Raw genomic sequence first — 23,671 nt, forward strand, 5'->3', positions numbered from 1 at the left:
GTTTCCATGACTTTTCCATACCTGGAAAATGAAAAAAATAAATTCCATGTTTTCCAGGTACCGGGGGAACCCCCTGCATTATCAGCAGGTCAGGACTACAAGCGTACGATTAAAGCCAAGCTATCTACCTAGCCACTAGCATGCTAATGAAATAGACCAGATTTGAGTGTAGTTAGCATGCTAACGTTAACAGTGTTACAATTCCACCATCCGATACGACACGGCATCAGAACGGTGTGGTAACGTTAGCATGCGTGTGGTACACAGAGGCTCCTATTGCCTCCGGCAGTCTGCTCTAGTCTGGTGCATGGGACCTTTGTGAGCTAACGTTATCTACCTAGCTATCGTTACTGTTTAAACTAAATGACCCAGTCAACTATTCACTTTTAGTTTAATACATGAGGCATTGTCTAACGGTATCTAGCTGGCGGGCTACTGATAGCTCCTGATATCAACAAATGCTCCAGCAATAGTCTAGTAGTGGATGATACCTCCGTTAGTTAGGTAGCTCACGTTAGCTCACTGTTCAAAACGAAATGTCCCAGTAAACTAAATAGTTCACTGAGGCGTTGTCTTAACGTTATCTAGCCGGCTAGCAGTAGCTACAGATAGCTCCTGATATCAATGTCTTATAACATTGATTCGATGCGTATTCGAGCCCCTGGCTTGCATCGCAGTCACGAAAGGGGCTAGCTGAGGGAGTAGGATATATCTGCTGAGCCGCAGATATACCCTGCTGAGGGCATGCTGAATGTGATTTGACCAAAGCAGAGTATACACACAGACAGTGGAGCTGTTTGTAGATAGCAAGCATTTTGACTTGTTGCGTGGTGTCTCGCAGATAATACAACTACAAGTATAATTATATAATATATATATATTTTATAAAAAATAAAAAATAAAGTATATATTTAATTTATTTTCTATTTTTTATAAAACCAAAAACGATTGGTATCGGTATCGGTCGATATGGCGCATAGACGATCGGTGATCGGTGGCAAAAAACGTGATCGAGGCATCCCTATGATCTGTTCCTGAGTCAAATAAACCGATACAAAACGGGACAGCAGACCTGGGAACCACCGTTAAGAGCTGAGGGTTTGGGGTTCAGTCATGGAGACAGCGGGGGGGCGGGTCAAATCGGGGGCCGATAGATGTTTTCCGGATCCTTCATGTAATGGTCACCAGGGTGGTTGTTTAACCCACTGAACTTAACCTACAAGCACATTACGGCCCCAAACGTACCTTGTTGACTGCATGCAATAAGAGAGGAAATTTAGGCGCTCTGGTGTCGGTGTGTCTCGGCTGATGGTTGTGGAGGAGTGAGAGATTGACCCTTGTAACTTCTCTCTATTTATACAGTGTAGGGCGCAGTTCTGGAAGGTTCTGCTATGACATCACTGCTATGACATCACACCGTTCCAGAACGTTCTAGCCTGTTCTAACCGGTTTTACTATGACATCACACTGAAGCTTAACTTGAATTACACTATGACACGGCTGCAGTTACACTCCCACCAAACATATATAAGCATTGTATATGATTCTTACTATAACTTAGAGACAATAACTGCCCACATACTGCCTAAAACGTAAAGCAATAACTACAATAACTATGGTCCTTGGCCTCCACAGGACGAATCACCTCAGCCTGCGCCTGGAGGGAGAGGGAAAGATAGAAAGATAGACGGATAGAGATATAGAGAAAGATAGAGGGCGCAAGAGACTTCATTCTGCTTCCACCAGCGTCACCGTCTTATGGATGGGCCTCTCCAGGTGGACTGGTGTGGAGATGCGCTTTCCTTTCTTATCCAGGTTGGGGTCGCTGATAAGCAACTTAAGTCTTCGCACTCTCCCATCTCTCCCTGGGTACACCTCGATAACCTTTGCCATCCTCCACTGGTTACGTGGTGTGGACTCATGCTGTAGAAGTACAATGTTGTCGACCCTTGCGTTCCTACGATCCTTGGTCCACTTCTGTCTCGGTTGGAGTGTCGTGAGGTACTCCTTCTTCCATCTTGTCCAGAAGTGGTTGGCTAAGAGTTGCACTCGCCGCCATCTTTTGCGGAGGTACAGATCTTCCTTGACGAGCCTTCCGGGCGGCGGAGCGAGGATTGTGGACTTCATGGTCAGGATGTGGTTTGGTGTCAGGGGCTCTGGACTAGATGAATCATTGAGACAATCCGTGGTCGGAGGTCTGCTGGTTCCAAGCGCTATGACTGTCAAGACACTTCTGATGGTCAAGACAAGCCACGTCCAGACACTTCTGATGGTGCGTATTTGTCCTTCCCAGAAAGCAGCAGGCTTCTTCGTTGCCGCCTTCGTGGGCCCGTTGGCCATGACAGGGTTCTTGGCTGCTGACTTCGTGACTTTCGGAACGGCTTTCCTTGCGGGCCTTTTGGCTTTAACCTCAGCCTTGGTGATCTTGAAAGAGCCAGAGGCTCCAGTACCCTTGATCCTGACCTGGATGAGAGCTAGAGCCTTCTTTACGGTAGCCAGAGACACCCCGCTCACTCCCACCTTGACTTCTTCTCCACTTTGTAGCTCGTTCTGCCAAAGCAAGTCTGGGCCTGTGAGCCCGTTAGAGGATATCAGTTGCTCTGCGGTGAGACCTCTGGAGGCATGGTCGGCTGGCTTCTCTTCCGGAACCACATACCTCCAATTTGTAGACTCTGTGCTTTGTTTGCTGCGTTCCAAGTTCGACTGGAACCTTAGCTCCTCCTGAGCGCTGGGGCTGGCCTCTGCCGCAAGAGCCACGTCCGACTCCAGCATCTTTATGCCATCTGTAGGTATCACAACTTCTGTGATCTGTGTTCTACCGACATCGTGCCCTTCACTTGTGAGGTCTAAAGAGGACGGTAGATCTGGCAGCACTTGCTTCACACGGACATGGTTACTGATACCGATTGTATCTCCATGGTTGCGACCCGGGTTACCACATCCCACCACACTCCAGCCTAAGTTTGTTTGCACTGCAAACGGCTGGTGGTGCTCACCAGCCACCATGACTAGTGGCCGGAGGGCTTGAGCACAGTTGTAGCCAATTAACAGGCCAACATCACAGCGTTGCTCCGGCGCGATATCCTCTGCTATATGTGCCAGATGAGGCCATGCCTTCGCTGTCCCTGGTGTGGGAATATGGTCTGTTTGCCGGGATAAACTCTCTTGAGTAGGTCACTGGCAGCGGGATTAGCTTGGTTGAATAGAATCCTCTTACTTGTAGGCCAGTTAGTTTCCAACTGGGCACGACTGTGTTTCTGGAAGCCAGTGTCGAGAGCTGTAGCTGCACTGCTTCACCCTTGGTTTTGAGAGCCTTTGCGGTCTTCTCGAGGATAAAGGTGGTGTCACTTTGTGTATCGAGGAGTGCATACACCAGGACTTCCCGGCTTGGCTCCCCTGTAGATGACACCCACACTGGAACTATTGTGGAGGTATGCGTGTCCCCATCATTCTGGATGACTCTAAACGACGTTGCCTGGTCGTGTGGTGGAGTATTTGTACCTTGGAGTCATCCTTTCTTCCGTGGTGTGATCATCATGGAGGCGAGTCATATGTCTTCTATCACAGATCTCGCAGTTGGTTCTATCTCTACAGTCCCTACAGCGATGGCCCGACTTCAGACAACCAAAGCACAACTGATTTTCGCGAACAAACTTGTTTCGTTCAAACATGGTCTTCTGCATAAACTTGCGACACCTTTGTAGATTATGGCCGGTCGTAGCACAAAGGACACAGCGTGTGGCGCCGGCTGTCTCATGGACACTGGTTGCTAAGACCCTTGCTCCCAGGTCCCTGCGTCTTGCGCCCAGGTCCCTCATACCTTCCCGTGGGTTCAGGGCATGAATCGATGTTACTGGGTTGCAAGCTATTTTGGCTTCACGTGTGAGCAACTTGACAAACTGGCTGAAGCTCGGGAACGTGTGAGTTTCGTCGTTCATGTCTACGACTTTCCTATTCCATCTTGCCGTCACTCCGTCTGGGAGTTTAGAGAGTATTTTCTGGTTCTCGTGGCAATCATTAAGTATTTCAAGACCTTTGATCTGAGGCATGGCAGCCTCACGCAACATGGCTTTCTTGGCGCCTCCCCCCACGTACTGGCGTATGACACTGCGTGAAGCCTCTGTGCTCCTAAATAACCTTTTCCAGTTCGCACATCTATTATGACTAATTCTATCTATTTTTAGGGGCAAATACGAGTGAAATAGTCGCGCCCTGGCTGTGGTTACATGACGTCATTGCTATTTTAGAGCTGCTCTACCGGTTATAAGGTATAGTCAAAATCCATACCATAGCGCAAATTCATACCGTTTATACCGTCCACCCCTATGTCAAACTACACAGCTATCACCCCCTTACATCCCCCCTCCCTCTTCTCCCCTACTCTCGCTACCTTACTTATACCCACCCCACCAATGCTCCTCATCTTCCTAGCCCTCTCCACCTGCTCCTCACTACCACACCCTACGGCCAGATTACCATCCCACAAAACTCTCGCATACTTTACCTCACCTAATTGCTCGACAATGAGTTTGGGCAACTCGAGCCTACCTACTTTCCTCACTCCCCTCTCCCCCTCAAGCCTAACCACTATATGAATCACTTCTGCAACATCATTTCCTCCACCCTCGCCTTCTGACCCACTTGAGCTATCGTCCCTCACTTTCTTCCTCTTGCTCTCCTTCCCCTCTCTTACCTCCCTCTTCTTCTCCTCCTTCTCCATATCGTCACCACCCGACCCCTTACCCTTGCCCTGGCTATTCTCGCCCCCATCGCTGTCGTTCCTCCCCTTTCCCTCACTTACCCTCCTCTTCTTCCACACCCTTTCCCACCCTTCTTTCTCACTCTCCTCCCCACTATACTCCATTCTGTCACAACCCGACTCCTTCCCTTTGCCCTGAGACTTGTTGAATATATATAGGTACACAAATGTTCTAGAATGTTTGATTATGACAGCATACTGTGACATCACGAATGCTCTAGAATGTTCCATTATGACAGCATACTGTGACATCACAAATGTTCTAGAATGGTTGACTATGACATCATACTGTGACATCACGAATGTTCTAGAAGGTTCTATTATGACAAATAATCCGGTTCAATGACTTTATCTAAATCCAATCAATATTCCTAATGCCGTTTCAATGTAAGGTTATAAAAATAAACATATAAACATTCATATAATACAATAACCTAAATATATAGCTTTGGCTCCTCTACAATACACTTACCTAGTGTAACTGAGGGGTACAATTCCCTGACTGTATTGATAAGTATGGTATCATTAAACCACTACCGCTTTATGTACTTTAACTACTGACCATATAGTACACGATATCTAAATATGATGAACACTTTCCCACCATGAAACCAGGTCCACACAAAGGTAATAATCAAATATTTAATATATAGCAAAGGGTACATATAATATTCACCATTACATTTATGATTTGAATGCTCTTGTAAGGCAAATGAGTACTCGTAGGCAAATCAACACTGAATGTCCAATCTCTGGTTACGCAGGAAGCAAGTATACAACCTGGCTCTTAGGGAATTATAACGATGGCACACTTAATGATTATAGCTGGATATACTGTAGGGGTCCTCCCGGTTGTAAGCCAGTAGGGGGGGTAGGAGAGCCGTCGGCTGTATCCCGTCTGGTCAACGATGTCTAGGGAGACTTCACGTACAGAAGACAGTGCAGTAGAATCTTGATCCACAGATGAATACACCTTGGCTCTCTTGTAGGCTGTAGCTGTAGCTCCACAGTGAAGAAGAAGCGAGGCGACCTCAGTCTGGTCTGAGCGCCGTCTCACCTTGACTCCTTTCGGGGTAAATCCAACACTCACCGGTGTTGGCGATTATCCGCTCCACAAATCAAAGTACCAAAGCAAATATATATTCCATGCCGCATAGGGCTCAGCAGTCGTCGGGTAGGTAATCCAATGTACAGGTCCACTCGGTCCTCGCCTAGAACTCCTCGGATGAAAGCACCACGTGTGGTCTGCCCAACCTGGTTAAGACTCTAGATAACACGAGGAAGCGATGGGGGTGCTGCTCACTTTAGAACTCTAACCGCACGATGCACCATACATAATAGACTATTATTACTTAATAGAAATACGGTGCCAAACTCTGGCAATTCAGCTATTAATTCGCACGAGGTCTCAATGCTATTCTAAGGCCAAACAGGCCATACTACACCGCACGCGGTATCGTGGGGTGAGGCTTCACGTTCTGTTACTTAGTTGGGTAGAAGGGTAAAGGACTAAGGGATAAGAGGACTTCTACATTTCTTGCGCCATATTTATATGCACGGTGAACAAATAGTGCCACTCTCTTTTCGGTAGCCGTATTCCTGCGCAGAGCCGGGGCTAGTAGGGACATGTTTCGTCGGTACCATTGAACTTGGCTCCAAGGGGCTTGTCCCTGGCGCCAGGTCCTTGTCCAATAAGAGAATGAACTATTATGGGCTATTAGTAGACTAAAGGGATATTCCGTGTATATGTACAAGGAATATACAAGGGATATCAAACGATATACAAATACTATTCAATATATATCCATAAATAAATATATATATTCGGTTTAATCTGATCCTTCACAACAGCCGCCCCCTAATTAGTCCCACCTAATTAGCTAAGCAGAGACAGATTAACCGCACTGTCCACTACTCAATGTCCGCTGTAAGGTCAGTCAACTCACAAAGTCATAGGGTCATGGTCGTCATCGATAGTATCGGGGAGCCTTGGCAGTTCTATTAGCCTCGCCACGGGTCGGGTGTAGGTCCGCCCTTGGACGAGCACTTCAGCTGCTCGGACCTTTCCATCGGCACCGGTGATCACTTTGCTTACGCGGCCAGCCGGCCACATAGCTCGGGGTAGTGACTGGTCGATAATCATGACGACTGTTCCTTCTGTCAAATTGTCTCTCTCTTTTACCCACTTCTGGCGGGTCTGTAGAGACGGCAGGTAGTGGAGTAGGAAGCTGTTCCAAAACTTGTCAACCAGTACTTGACTGTACCTCCACATTCTTCGGCCGTTCGCTTCTTCAGGCCTGTACATTGTCTGGGGTAGCGCGGGGTCCAGCCGCCCCATCAAGAGTGTGTTGGGGGTGACTGGGTCGACATCTGCTACATCACTTGAGACGTAACCGAGGGGCTTTGAGTTCAATACTCCCTCGATCTCCGTGAGGACTGTCATTAGGACTTCTTCCGCCACAGTCTGGGCCCCAAGCACGGCGTACAGGGCTGTCTTTATGGAACGTACTTCTCGTTCCCAGGTTCCACCGAAGTGAGGTGCGTTCGGGGGATTAAACTGGAAGTCAATCTGGGATGGAGCGAGGTGGGTCTTAAGTTCTGGGCCCATAGCTTGGAAGCTCTCTCTCAGCTCTCTTTCTCCGCCTTTGAAGTTTGTCCCGTGATCAGACAATAATGTAGACGGTTTTCCTTTCCGTGATGTGAATCTTCGGAAGGCCATAAGGAATGAGTCTGTGCTCATGGTTGGAAGGAGTTCGATATGTATCGCTCTGGTGGTCATGCATTTGAATACAATACCCCACCGCTTCTCGGTTCCTCTTCCTTTCTTTATATACAGCGGGCCAAAACAGTCCATACCGGTGGAGTGAAAGGGCTTGTCGCCGAGTCGGAGGCGACAGGGAGGTAGGTCAGCCATCCGGGGTATACTGGGCTGGGCTCGCCACTTACGACAGTCTATGCAGGTTCGCTGGAAGCGCCGCACTGCTTCTCTCCCTTGCAGTATCCAATAACGACGTCTGATCTCCGCGAATACTCTCTCTGCCCCTGCGTGGTGCACATCCTCGTCGTATTTCTTTATGATCAGCTCTGTGACCTTGTGTCGGCTGTTCAAGACTATCGGGTACTTGACGTCATCCGGTAAGTCTGGGGCTCTCCGCAGACGACCACCCACTCTGATGAGATTATGGGCGTCGCTCTCGGGGGCTAGGTGGAGCAGTCTGCTGTCTGATGGGACGGGCTTTGCTCCCTGTAGACAGGCTAGCTCATCGGGGAACGAGTCTCTCTGGGCTCGTTGTAGTAGAAGAAGTTCTGCTTCTTCGTAGTCAGCTGCTGAAATGTCAGTTGTGGGCTGAACCTCTGGGTGGTGCCACAGAAATGTCTTTAGCTGCGCACTCTGTAGGGTGATGCAATCGTCTATATCGGGGTCTGTGGGGACGAGTGTGTGTGTCAACCCACAGAACATAGGTTTCTTGTTCTCTGCCTCCTCTTTACTCGCCTCCCGTGGGGTGGGTGTAGGCCACTCTTCTTCCGGGAGCTTGAGGAACTCTGGCCCGTCACTGTAGAGGTTGTGACGGGTGAGGTCATCCAGGGACATTCCCCGGGTGATGACGTCAGCTGGGTTGTGTTTGGTGTCCACATACCTCCAGCTGGTTACTTCTGTTAACTCTTGAATCTCGGTGACTCTGACTCCCACGAAGACCTTGTATCTGCACGAATCAGACCGGATCCATGTGAGTACGGTCGTGGAGTCTGACCACAAGATTGTTCTTTGCACCGGGATGGTGAGTTCACGTTGGATTAACGTGGCGAGCTGCGCTCCTGCTAGGGCTGCGCAGAGCTCTAGACGCGGGATAGATTGTTGCTTTCGTGGGGCTATTCTTGAGCGAGCCAGGATGAAGGCAGTATGTATTTCTCCTCCCTCCTCTCGGGCACGCAAGTAGGCCACCGAACCGTAGGCTACTTCGGAGGCGTCGCTGAATACGTGCAGGTCGATCTTGCATGTCTCTGGCCTCACTGTGGGTGGGAAGTAGCTGCGGCGTATATTAACACCTGGGAGTGAGCGGAGTTCCGTCTCCCACTCTCTCCATGTGGATGCAAGGTGTTCGGGTATGGGATCGTCCCAGCCCTGGTCCTTGTCCCATAGCGCTCTTACAATCATCTTTGCCCTGGTGGTGTAAGGTAGAATACATCCCAACGGGTCATATTGTCTGGCGAGTGTTCTGTATACACTCCGTCTGGTGGTCGGTATTGCCGTCGACCTTCCCTGCTCCTTGGTCAGGGGTTTGTGTCTATAATGGAGCGAGTCTGTTTTGAAGCGCCAGACTAGTCCTAGTGTCATTTCTTGGGCTTCTCCTGGGATGGTCGCCATCCAGGTGTCGCTGCTCGCTGCCTTGTCCTCGGGGGAGAGGCTGCGCAATACTGGGGGGTCGCTGCTGGCCCGCTGCCGGAGATCAAAGCCGTCTTTGATCAGGGAGGCGCGGAGCAGCGCACGACGTCGCCAGTCAATTTTCTTTATGTGTCCCGCTGTGATTAGCTTGTTAATCTCAGCGCGGTACACAGCTTCTTGAGCGGGGTCTTTGGCTAGGCGCCGCTCTGTGTTCAATAGATACCGCTCCGTCGCCTCTTTTGTGGCGTGAAAGGTGGGCAGTCCCTCTCGCCTCAGGAGTGGAGTTGCGTATCTCATCACTCCGTTGACGTTGACTCTCTTTGTCCCGTGCTCGAGGAGGGCTATAGCGTAGATATCTTCCTTAGAACGAATGTCTTTCTTTTCGCTCTTAAAGGGCATTGTCTCTAGTGTCCATAGCCTCTCGACATGCTGCAGGAGTGTGGTGTCTCCTTCTGTCGCTCTGGAGTGGAGGCAGCTAGTGGCTGCTGTTCGGTAAGAGACTTGGCGAGGGGGCCTTGTAATGTCCATCCTAGGCGGGTCTCGACTGCTGCAGGACAACCTCTGGGTCCTGTATGGACCCGGTCTATCGGGACTATGAGGTCTGCATGGTCGGAGCCTATCAGCAGGGTCGGGGTGGCGCCGTCTATGAGCGGGATAGGGAGTTGACGCAGGTGCACATATTTATCCATCAGCTTGGCGATGGGGTAGGTGTACTGCGATAGTCCTATTTCTTGGCTGGTGAAAGCATTAGTAATCCTATACCGTCTCTCGGGCTGCCCGCTTGCTGCGATAGTGAAGGAGACATTCTCGCCCTTTATCGTCTTTAGATCTCTTCTTATTGTCCGAATCGTCATCTGGTTCTCGCTCCCCCGCAGCCCCAGCTGGGCCGCAGCGGACGCGAGGAGAAGGGTCTTCTCTGACCCGTCATCAAGGACGGCGTAAGTGTCCATGACCTTATCTTGGTAACTCAGTGTTACGCGGACCACCTTTAAGAGCACCTGGGCGCCGCTGCTGCTAGCGGGGTCAATATACATAACACTTGCCTTTGTGCTGCTGGATGGTGCAGGCTTTCTTTTGTTACTGTCGTGTAGGACATCTAGGTGGGCTCCGTCACACCTACTACACCTCTTCTTGAGGCGGCACTCGGCTGCCATGTGACTGCGCGCACATCGGTAACAGCGCCTGTTGGACTTTATCCAGTGACTCACTTCTTCAGCGGTCATCTTCTTGAACTGGTCACATAGTGACAACCAGTGTTCCTTCTCGCAGTACGGGCACACCATCTTCCACTTCTCTTTCATCGAGGGGGTACTGTGGTTCTTGCTGCTCGGTACTGATTCTGATTGGTGCATGACAGTCACCGATCTTCGGCCATCGTTTGCTCTCCTAGGTCCCTCTCTGGAGCTGGGTGTGCTCCGCACGAACGTATCCAGCCGTAGGCTGCTGACTTCTCTCGCCAGGAAGTCGGCTAGGTCTAGGAGGGATGGCTCGGGACCGTTAGGATCACGGTGGTCTCTTTGCCGCCTGAAGCGCTCTTGTCGGGCGGGCGGCAGCTTCTCTAAAATCCTCTCGACGTTCGAGTTTGCGTATAGTTCGTGCATACCCTTTTCTCGTTGCGCCCCCAGCATCCCTACCAGGGATTGTACTTTGATAGACAGGTCGTCTAGTGAGCGATTGTCTGTTGCTGGGGGTAGGCGGTCAATATGCCTTATCTCTTGTATTACGTAATCCCATATACGTCCATATCTTTGGTCTAGTGCTGCTAGAGCCGCTGTGTATGGGGTAGTAGAGGTGGCATAGGCCAGCGCTATGTTGTGCGCTCTGGGCACTTTCAGGTGCTTCAATAGGATTGCATACTTGTGGCGTTCATCAGCGACATCCACCATCATTGTCTCTAAGCACATCCGTAGCTCCGTGTACTGTGCTCGGTTCTCATGGGTGAAGTCTGGAAACGTCGGTGTGCCAATGTATGACGCCGTGGATGGCTGGCACATCGGTGAGCGTTGGAAGAGAGGCCTCCTGGGCGAGTCTCCTCTTACGCCTCTCGGTGGGCTGGTACTGGCAGGGTACCATGGCCCGCTGGTCCAGGTGCTATTCCTCGGGACTGGTCGTGCGTCATGCTCACCCGTGAATCGAGTCAGGGGTCTGTAGCGCAGAGCCGCGGGGGTATAGCCTGGGCTGTACTGGACCTCCTGGTCCTGTGGAGTAATGTGCTGCTGTAGGGCTTGACTCTCCTCTTCTCCCTCTTCTTCCTCTGCCAGGTCTTCTAGATCCTGTAGTCGTCTATTTAGCCTCTCCGCGGTGTCCGCTGTTCCTTCCTTGTAGCTGGGTCTCACTTGGACCGGTCGGGGAAGGAGTTCGGAGGGGGGTGTGGGCTCTCTCTGGCGGTCGGGCTCAGGGTCGCTTAATCGGTTAGGGGAGGGTGCCCTTGACCCGTGTCTTGACGAGGCCCTGGAACCCCTTGTGGAGGGAGGGGGTGTTGCCCTGGTGATCAGCTGCTCCATTAGCTGCGCTTGTAGTCTGTCGCGCTCGGCTTGTAGTCTGTCGCGCTCGGCTTCGCGCTGGATGAGAGCGATGTCGCGCTCTGCTTCTCTTTGGGCACCGTCAGTGGCGCGCTGGGTGTCGGCCCGGTCTCTTGCCATATTCTCTTCCGTCTGAAGGCGTCTCAGCTCCAGACGTATGTGCTCTTCTTCGCTGCGTTGCTGTGTTTGGAGTCGATCGCGTTCACCCTGAAGTCGATCGTGTTCACCCTGAAGTCGATCGCGTTCGGTAGAGGCTGTCAGGGTGGCGAGGAACGCCTGTGACAGCATCCTCTCCGCCTCGCTGGGGGAAAACGCTTGTTGAGGTGATCCGCTCCTGGCAGTACCGGTCGGGGATGCGTTCCCCTGCGGGGAGTCCTGGAGCTCTATCTCCTCGGCGCTCTCCTCATCTTGTTCCGTGCAGAGTTCCATCTCTGAAGGGTTGTCTTCCTCCCGGAGCTCTTGGGGGACTACTTCTTCGGTCTTGGCGGGGGGTAAAGTCGTGTCAGTTCCCTCCTGGTCCCCACCGTGAGCTTGGTCAGTTACATTAGAACCCACTAGGGCCTCTGTGGTCGGGGTATCCTGGTTGATAGGGTCGGACATAATTTTACTTTCTACTTTTACCGCGTTTACCGTTTGTAGAAGGCTAGGTAGTATACTGGCAGCGTAATCCTCTAAGTACTGAGGTGGCTGTCGTCTACGCTGCGGGCGTTCTACTTTAGGAGGACCGTTTCGTGGAGTGTTCATCATAGGCCATTTCAATATTAATACCACTATATTAATATTACACTAATTACCCTCCGGCTCGAAGGACCAATTGTAACTGAGGGGTACAATTCCCTGACTGTATTGATAAGTATGGTATCATTAAACCACTACCGCTTTATGTACTTTAACTACTGGCCATACAGTACACGATATCTAAATATGATGAACACTTTCCCACCATGAAACCAGGTCCACACAAAGGTAATAATCAAATATTTAATATATAGCAAAGGGTACATATAATATTCACCATTACATTTATGATTTGAATGCTCTTGTAAGGCAAATGAGTACTCGTAGGCAAATCAACACTGAATGTCCAATCTCTGGTTACGCAGGAAGCAAGTATACAACCTGGCTCTTAGGGAATTATAACGATGGCACACTTAATGATTATAGCTGGATATACTGTAGGGGTCCTCCCGGTTGTAAGCCAGTAGGGGGGGTAGGAGAGCCGTCGGCTGTATCCCGTCTGGTCAACGATGTCTAGGGAGACTTCACGTACAGAAGACAGTGCAGTAGAATCTTGATCCACAGATGAATACACCTTGGCTCTCTTGTAGGCTGTAGCTGTAGCTGTAGCTCCACAGTGAAGAAGAAGCGAGGCGACCTCAGTCTGGTCTGAGCGCCGTCTCACCTTGACTCCTTTCGGGGTAAATCCAACACTCACCGGTGTTGGCGATTATCCGCTCCACAAATCAAAGTACCAAAGCAAATATATATTCCATGCCGCATAGGGCTCAGCAGTCGTCGGGTAGGTAATCCAATGTACAGGTCCACTCGGTCCTCGCCTAGAACTCCTCGGATGAAAGCACCACGTGTGGTCTGCCCAACCTGGTTAAGACTCTAGATAACACGAGGAAGCGATGGGGGTGCTGCTCACTTTAGAACTCTAACCGCACGATGCACCATACATAATAGACTATTATTACTTAATAGAAATACGGTGCCAAACTCTGGCAATTCAGCTATTAATTCGCACGAGGTCTCAATGCTATTCTAAGGCCAAACAGGCCATACTACACCGCACGCGGTATCGTGGGGTGAGGCTTCACGTTCTGTTACTTAGTTGGGTAGAAGGGTAAAGGACTAAGGGATAAGAGGACTTCTACATTTCTTGCGCCATATTTATATGCACGTGAACAAATAGTGCCACTCTCTTTTCGGTAGCCGTATTCCTGCGCAGAGCCGGGGCTAGTAGGGACATGTTTCGTCGGTACCATTGAACTTGGCTCCAAGGGGCTTGTCCCTGGCGCCAGGTCCTTGTCCAATAAGAGAATGAACTATTATGGGCTATTAGTAGACTAAAGGGATATTCTGTGTATATGTACAAGGAATATACAAGGGATATCAAACGATATACAAATACTATTCAATATATATCCATAAATAAATATATATATTCGGTTTAATCTGATCCTTCACAACACCTAGGATTTGACTTGTTTCAACAACAAAGCAGTCGGGGCAATGGCAAGTCGAAAACGGTCGAAAGTGTAGTTATTTGAAGTTTGGATTTTTTTTTCCGACTGAGGTAGGTAGATTACATTTTTAGAGACTAAAGTACCGAAAAATGGTACCATTGGGTACCGGTATCGATTCACAGGTACCGGTACCGTATCGGTTCAAATGTGAACGATAAATAAAGATCAAATCAAATCTAACTGAAGAAGTTATCCCTCTTCTAACAAGAGAGAAAAACGTATAGTTTAGCTTTAAACTATAACGTCATTGCTTATTAGGGATGGGTACCGAATTCGGTACTTTTAAAGGTACTTACCGAAACACATCGGTACTACCGAGTATCGATTCACGTGATACCGTAAAAGAAAGAAAAAAAAATCTTTTTTTTTGCACTTTTTTTATATATTTTTTAACCTTTTTTCTTTTCATGTCGTTCACACGCACAATATACGTATCAGGGCCGACGTTCCACTCTATTGGTTAAAGTTGCTTACTCGTGAGTAGTACGTTCGTTGATAAAGAAAAATAAGGTCCACAGCCGCTCCAGTGTAAAACAAAGATATCCAAATGGTTTATTTCTCTTCCACAGCGAAGTCTTTCTTTACAGAAGTGATCCTAAAGCTATTTTCCTAAATATTCATGTCACTACAAGGTAAGAAAACTGTATTTTCCCCGTCTCCTAAATCACCGCAGACTCGACACATGAAAATTCCTCCTCACCTGAAAGCCGTAAATAAACTTGCCGGCTCTTTCCACAGCAAAACGGTCGGCAAGGCACCTTGGTTGAGAGATGCAGGCTTCAATCTATGTTGTTTAGTCTATCTGTTCAGTACTGCTCAGCACTGTTTCAAGATGCACACTGAGCTCTTCAGAGAGAATTGTTGAATATATATAGATACACAAATGTTCTAGAATGTTTGATTATGACAGCATACTGGACATCACGAATGCTCTAGAATGTTCCATTATGACAGCATACTGTGACATCACAAATGTTCTAGAATGGTTGACTATGACATCATACTGTGACATCACGAATGTTCTAGAAGGTTCTATTATGACAAATAATACGGTTCAATGACTTTATCTAAATCCAATCAATATTCCTAATGCCGTTTCAATGTAAGGTTATAAAAATAAACATATAAACATTCATATAATACAATAACCTAAATATATAGCTTTGGCTCCTCTACAATACACTTACCTAGGATTTGACTTGATTCAACAACAAAGCAGTCGGGGCAATGGCAAGCCGAAAACGGTCGAAAGTGTAGTTAGTTGAAGTTTGGATATTTTTTTTCCGACTGAGGTAGGTAGATTACATTTTTAGAGACTAAAGTACCGAAAAAGGGTACCGTTGGGTACCGGTATCGATTCACAGGTACCGGTACCGTATCGGTTCAAATGTGAACGATAAATAAAGATCAAATCAAATCTAACTGAAGAAGTTATCCCTCTTCTAACAAGAGAGAAAAACATATAGTTTAGCTTTAAACTATAACGTCATTGCTTATTAGGGATGGGTACCGAATTCGATACTTTTAAAGGTACTTACCGAAACACATCGGTACTACCGAGTATCGATTCACGTGATACCGTAAAAGAAAGAAAAAAAAATATATTTTTTTGCACTTTTTTTATATATTTTTTAACCTTTTTTCTTTTCATGTCAACGTTCACACGCACAATATACGTATCAGGGCCGACGTTCCACTCTATTGGTTAAAGTTGCTTACTCGTGAGTAGTACGTTCGTTGATAAAGAAAAATAAGGTCCACAGCCGCTCCAGTGTAAAACAAAGATATCCAAATGGTTTATTTCTCTTCCACAGCGAAGTCTTTCTTTACAGAAGTGATCCTAAAGCTATTTTCCTAAATATTCATGTCACTACAAGGTAAGAAAACTGTATTTTCCCCGTCTCCTAAATCACCGCAGACTCGACACATGAAAATTCCTCCTCACCTGAAAGCCGTAAATAAACTTGCCGGCTCTTTCCACAGCAAAACGGTCGGCAAGGCACCTTGGTTGAGAGATGCAGGCTTCAATCTATGTTGTTTAGTCTATCTGTTCAGTACTGCTCAGCACTGTTTCAAGATGCACAATGAGCTCTTCAGAGAGAATTGTTGAATATATATAGATACACAAATGTTCTAGAATGTTTGATTATGACAGCATACTGGACATCACGAATGCTCTAGAATGTTCCATTATGACAGCATACTGTGACATCACAAATGTTCTAGAATGGTTGACTATGACATCATACTGTGACATCACGAATGTTCTAGAAGGTTCTATTATGACAAATAATACGGTTCAATGACTTTATCTAAATCCAATCAATATTCCTAATGCCGTTTCAATGTAAGGTTATAAAAATAAACATATAAACATTCATATAATACAATAACCTAAATATATAGCTTTGGCTCCTCTACAATACACTTACCTAGGATTTGACTTGATTCAACAACAAAGCAGTCGGGGCAATGGCAAGCCGAAAACGGTCGAAACAGCATACTGGACATCACGAATGCTCTAGAATGTTCCATTATGACAGCATACTGTGACATCACAAATGTTCTAGAATGGTTGACTATGACATCATACTGTGACATCACGAATGTTCTAGAAGGTTCTATTATGACAAATAATACGGTTCAATGACTTTATCTAAATCCAATCAATATTCCTAATGCCGTTTCAATGTAAGGTTATAAAAATAAACATATAAACATTCATATAATACAATAACCTAAATATATAGCTTTGGCTCCTCTACAATACACTTACCTAGGATTTGACTTGATTCAACAACAAAGCAGTCGGGGCAATGGCAAGCCGAAAACGGTCGAAAGTGTAGTTAGTTGAAGTTTGGATATTTTTTTTCCGACTGAGGTAGGTAGATTACATTTTTAGAGACTAAAGTACCGAAAAAGGGTACCGTTGGGTACCGGTATCGATTCACAGGTACCGGTACCGTATCGGTTCAAATGTGAACGATAAATAAAGATCAAATCAAATCTAACTGAAGAAGTTATCCCTCTTCTAACAAGAGAGAAAAACATATAGCTTTAAACTATAACGTCATTGCTTATTAGGGATGGGTACCGAATTCGATACTTTTAAAGGTACTTACCGAAACACATCGGTACTACCGAGTATCGATTCACGTGATACCGTAAAAGAAAAAAAAAATAATAATTGCACTTTTTTTTTAAATTTTTTAACCTTTTTTCTTTTCATGTCAACGTTCACACGCACAATATACGTATCAGGGCCGACGTTCCACTCTATTGGTTAAAGTTGCTTACTCGTGAGTAGTACATTCGTTGATAAAGAAAAATAAGGTCCACAGCCGCTCCAGTGTAAAACAAAGATATCCAAATGGTTTATTTCTCTTCCACAGCGAAGTCTTTCTTTACAGACGTGATCCTAAAGCTATTTTCCTAAATATTCACGTCACTACAAGGTTAGAAAACTGTATTTTCCCCGTCTCCAAAATCACCGCAGACTCGACACATGAAAATTCCTCCTCACCTGAAAGCCGTAAATCAACTTGCCGGCTCTTTCCACAGCAAAACGGTCGGCAAGGCACCTTGGTTGAGAGATGCAGGCTTCAATCTATGTTGTTTAGTCTATCTGTTCAGTACTGCTCAGCACTGTTTCAAGATGCACAATGAGCTCTTCTTCTTCTTCTTCTTATTTGAATTTCCGGCAGAGTAGACGCATCGTGGCGTATTACTGCCCTCCGCAATTCTTTTTATGGGCTCTTCTTCTTCTCCTTCTTCTCCTTCTTCACCTTCTTTTTCTTCTTCTACTGGACCCCGTCATCAACTACATTGTCCATTGGAGTGCAGCTACTGCTGCTACTTCCTGCCTGAGCCCCCCTCCGCGGGACCCTCCTTGCCCCCTGCTATCTTATCCTGGGCTGCTTTGTCCCTCGCAGCCTTGTCCCTCGCAGCCCCCTCAGCCAATTCACTATACACCTCCTTCCAGTCCAGACCTTCCAATCCCAGATGTTGAACCGCTATCCTAACAATCATCTTCACCATCTCTGTTCTACCCTTAGCCTCTGCCATACCAGTAACTACCCCTGCCACGAAGGCCACAATACCTAATTTCTCCTCCCTTCCCCTCTCTCTTTCCACCTGCTCTACCCTCACTGCCAAATGCCCTCCTTCAACCCCCTGCACCCTTTCTTGGCTACCCTGTCCTGCCCTGCTAACCGCCCCAGCATACGTCAACTTACCCTCCCTTCTCTCTCTCCGATCCGCGACCTCCTTCATCATCACCTCGCACCCCCTAAACGCTACACTATGCTCCCCACCACAACTACAGCACTTCGGCTTCACTCCCTCTCCACAATTCCCATATTCATGTTCCCCGGAACACATAGCGCACCTCAGCCCCTTCCTACACGTGGTAGCTATATGGCCAAACTCCTGGCACCTATAGCACCTAAGAGGATTATGAACAAATTCCCTAACCCTATACATCCTACGCCCTACAAACACCTCCCTAGGAACAACCCCACCCTCAAACGTAATCACTACCGTCCCCGTCACTGCCCTCTCTGCTCCCCTCTTAACTATGCCATTACGCCCGTTCTCCATTAGCTCTTCCACCAGCTGCTCTACTGTAACCTCGACCGGTACCCCAGCTATCACCCCCTTCTTCTTCTTCTTCTTCTTCTTCTTCTTTTTGAATTTCCGGCAGAGTAGACGCATCGTGGCGTATTACTGCCCTCCGCACTTCTTTTGATGATCTCTTCTTCTTCTTCTTCTTCTTCTTCTTTCTTGGCGTATTTCTTCCCTCCTCATTTCTTATACTACACTAGTGGTGTTCCATCTTTAGGCCTCTTCAACTCACACTTTCTCCTTCTTCTCTGCTCCTCTTGCCTGTCCAATACTAATACATACACTAACGCTATATCCTCTGGTACAACTCTGAAGCATGCAGAAATGTCAGCACTGCCTCTGTGATCAACTGGTGGTTCTCATTATCCATGCCAAAGAATGATTTAAGAGAGAAGGAAGAGACTCCCAGCTCTACCAGACTTTTATAAAAGATTTCCCTCTCTTTCCTATACCTTTCACATTTTAGGAAGACATGCCCGACAGTTTCAGTCTCTCCACATTCACACACCCCATCTGGATGTTTGCCCACAATGCACAAGCTACTGTTCAACCCACAGTGTCCCAGCCTCAGTCTACACATCTTCACCCTATCACTCCTTGACCCATATCCCTCCACCTTGATCTTGACCCGAGGCTGCAGAGAGAAATAGTGCCTTCCCTTGGTCCCTCTTTCCCACTCATCCTGCCACTCAGCCTCAACTCCTTTCTTTATCTTATCTCTGAGTTCTACTCTTCCCATTGAAATACCTATCTCTTCCTCCCTTCCCAGGCTCTGTTTGGCAAGGGAGTCAGCCATCTCATTCCCCGCAATCCCAGCGTGCCCCGGGACCCAACAAAACTCCACTGACCAGCCTGCCTTCGCAATCCTATATAAAACCAACATTATTTCCTGAATGAGATCAGGGCGAGCTTTAGACCCACCTGCACTCAGAGCCATCAGTGCAGCAGCCGAGTCAGAGCATATAATCACCTGGCTTGGTCCCACTTCCTCCACCCACCACAATGCCCAGAGGATGGCAAGCAACTCTGTCACAAATACTGAGCTGCCATCGGATATTCTTTGTCCCTTACCGATCCCTAACCGAGGCACCCACCACCCAAATCCTGCCCTCCCACTTTCAGGATCCACAGAGCCATCAGTGTACACCTCCAGAGCCCCTGATTCCAGAAGGAACCTCTCTATTTCCTCCACAATCTCGCCCTTATCCTCCTCCTTCAAGAACCTAAGTTCAATGACTCGATCAGGCACTAGCCAAAATGGCACTGATAGCCACCGAGTGTGCTCCGCCACTCCCCCCTGATGCAATCTCAACTTCCTGGCCCACTGATCAATACTGGCCAAAAAAGGTTTATACTTATCCCCATCTCCTGAAAGTAAACACCTAGCTGGGAAGGACAGACTTGTCCCACTCAATTTTGCCCAGTACTGTAGCCCTAACTTTACTCTCCTCAGGTTTAGGGGCAACTCCCCCATTTCCACCAATAGTGCTGAAGCAGGGGTGGTCTTAAAAGCTCCACAGCAGATTCTCAGAGCCTTGCACTGAAGCACATCCAGCTTTCGCAAATTAGACTTGGCCGCAGAGCCGTACACATAACAACCATAATCAATTGTTGACCTGATCATCGCCTGGTATATCATGCACGTGGTCTCTCTATCCGCTCCCCACCCACTCCCAGCCAAACTTCTCAGCACATTCACTATTCTTTCACACTTTGCCAGGATTTTCTCTATATGAACAGCCCAATTCAATCTTTCGTCAAACCAAACTCCCAAAAATTTAAACACCTTTACTCTCTCTAAGGGAGATCCATACATAACCAGCCTTCCCCTAGGCACCCTCTTTCTAAAACCAAAAATCATATAATTAGACTTAGAGGCGGATATTTTAAAACCCCACTTGTCTCCCCATTCCTCTACATCCCCCAGAGCTCTTTGTACCTGCTTTAAACAATACTCAACATTCTTCCCTCTTTTCCATATGGCCCCATCGTCCGCAAATAAAGACAACCCATATCCTTTTCCAATTTGCCCAAAAATGTCATTAATCATCACATCGAAGAGGACCGGACTAATCACGCTTCCTTGCGGGGTGCCATTTTCTATTTTTACAGTTTTTGAGGTTTGCCCCCCCACACGTACTTGGATCGTCCTGTCTAATAGAAAATCCTTTATCCAATTAAACAATCTCCCTCTAACTCCTAGGTCATACAATTTCAAAAGCAGCCCCTCTTTCCACAAAGAGTCATACGCCTTCTCAATATCCAAAAATACACTTATCACTACTTCCTTATTGTCAAAAGCCTGTCTAATGTCCTGGTCTAGCACAGCTACTGATTCCATTGTAGACCTGCCATTTCTAAACCCATTCTGATACCCAACATAAAGATCCTTACTTTCTAAAAAGTAAACTAATCTATTAGTAATCATCCTTTCCATAATTTTACACAATACAGACGTCAAGGCTATGGGTCGGTAAGACCCTGGGTCAGCCGCTACTTTACCTGGCTTCAAAATAGGAATGATGACGGCATGCTTCCACTCCTTTGGCAAGCAGCCTTCTAGCCACACATTATTAAACAAACCCAGTATTTCAATCATTACAAATTCGTCCAAATTCTTAAATAATTCATAGGGTAATCCATCTCTGCCAGGCGTCGTATTTGCACCAGCCTGGATAGCATCCCCTAACTCTTTCATTGTAAAGTACAAATTAATCGGATTAGTATTTTCTGAGCTTCTTCTCAACTTCCACTCATTCTGCGATAGCAGTTCAGTCCTCTTTCTCCCTCTCTCCTCCCCCAGACTCCCAGAGTTATGCACTGCCTGAAATGCCTCCACCAGCATGTCTGCCTTCTCTTTATTGGTTACTGCTTCTACCCCCCCCTTCTGAATCACTGGAATCGAGCTTTTTTTTATATATTCCAGCCATTCTGTGTACGACTGCCCACATCTGCCTCACAGAAGTCTCAGGGCCTAGTGTTTCACAGAACTTCCTCCAACTACTCTTTTTAGCATCTTTAATAACTCTTCGTGCTACTCCCCTTAACCTCTTATATTCTACTGACTGGCACAACCCTGGATACCGTCTCACCCTCTTGTATGCTTTCCCCCCCTTACATAGAATTGTTGAATATGTATAGATACACAAATGTTCTAGAATGTTTGATTATGACAGCATACTGTGACATCACAAATGCTCTAGAATGTTCCATTATGACAGCATACTGTGACATCACAAATGTTCTAGAATGGTTGACTATGACATCATACTGTGACATCACGAATGTTCTAGAAGGTTCTATTATGACAAATAATACGGTTCAATGACTTTATCTAAATCCAATCAATATTCCTAATGCCGTTTCAATGTAAGGTTATAAAAATAAACATATAAACATTCATATAATACAATAACCTAAATATATAGCTTTGGCTCCTCTACAATACACTTACCTAGGATTTGACTTGATTCAACAACAAAGCAGTCGGGGCAATGGCAAGCCGAAAACGGTCGAAAGTGTAGTTAGTTGAAGTTTGGATATTTTTTTTCCGACTGAGGTAGGTAGATTACATTTTTAGAGACTAAAGTACAGAAAAAGGGTACCGTTGGGTACCGGTATCGATTCACAGGTACCGGTACCGTGTCGGTTCAAATGTGAACGGTACCCATCCCTATTGCTTATGTCCAGAGATTCCAGCTTTGATAACTAAAGTAATGACACTTGACTTATTTTGCCTTTTTAAACATGTCCCTTATCACGCTGTCCACGACAGCTGTCACGAGACGCGCACTGAGACCTTTTATGAAACATTCTGATATTTTCGCGGGCACGAGACCACTGCACAAGACCCGCGAAAATATCTCCATAACAGTTAAATACGCCTATACAGGCTAAAGAGTTATGATAATAATAATAAATGTAACGAGTGATCCTAATAAAATGTCTATTCGATTCATGCATGTCTGACTGTTAAACAAGTAAAAAATTATGTAAATATGTTGTTAGAATTAGGGCTGGGCGATATGACGATATTATATAAATATCGGGTACAGTTCATTAACGATACACTTTTTAAACGTATCGTGGATATCGTGATGTTTTGCCCAAGAGGATTGTGTCGCGTCAATCTGGTCCACACGTTGAAACTTTTGAACAGCGCCACCCCACACACACACTACTGCATCAAAGTTACTACTTATGATAACAAAGGCATTCGTTTTGTGGCATTAACATTATATAGTTACACGTTCAATAACATCAGCGTATTTACATAGCAACGTCCGAGGTCGACCTAGATATAGCAAGCATTAGTCGTTCATATCTCAGCCCGTGCTGACTCAGTTGTGCCCATTCTGCGGTCTGTTAATAAAGTTTTCAATCAGACAGATGTATGGAAAGGCTTTTATTATAACATCCGTTGCAGTAAAATCATTATGCCTCCAGTCGTTTAGTCATCCTGCGGAGCTAAAAGCTAAACGTCGGCCGCGGGGAGCTACCGCTACCATTGTTGTTGTCATTGAGCTCTCCAATGGCGGAAGTAAAAAATTTATACGCGCTTGCCGATTGGTGCTAAGAACAGCAGGGCGGGTGCAAGCGGTGTGACGTAATTGGCAGACTCGACTGTCAATCAAAATGATTCTGTTTGCCGTCTGAATGAATGAAAACGTTATTAACAGATTGCAGCATGGGTACAATACAGTACAGCTCAATACAACAACAGTGGACTGGAGGATGCAGACCAGAGAAAGACTTTCGTCTTGTTTACATCAGGGTCCCCCATTTTCAATTCATCATATTTCATATCTAAATCATATAATATCTCATTGCTAAATATATGCAATATATAATCTAATAATCCAATAATCTAAATCTAATATATAATATAAAAATGCTAAATGGATGGGTATTTTATTTTGTCTTTAATGTTAGCTTGCAAACTCAAATACTGTCTGGAACTATTGTGGAGGTATGCGTGTCCCCATCATTCTGGATGACTCTAAACGACGTTGCCTGGTCGTGTGGCGGAGTATTTGTACCGTTGTGTAGGTACTTAGCACGGTTCCTTGCATCTGACCTTGGAGTCATCCTTTCTTCCGTGGTGTGATCATCATGGAGGCGAGTCATATGTCTT

Source organism: Notolepis coatsorum, assembly GCF_963971535.1.
Source record: "Notolepis coatsorum genome assembly, chromosome: 11".
NCBI classification, from domain to species: Eukaryota; Metazoa; Chordata; class Actinopteri; order Aulopiformes; family Paralepididae; genus Notolepis; species Notolepis coatsorum.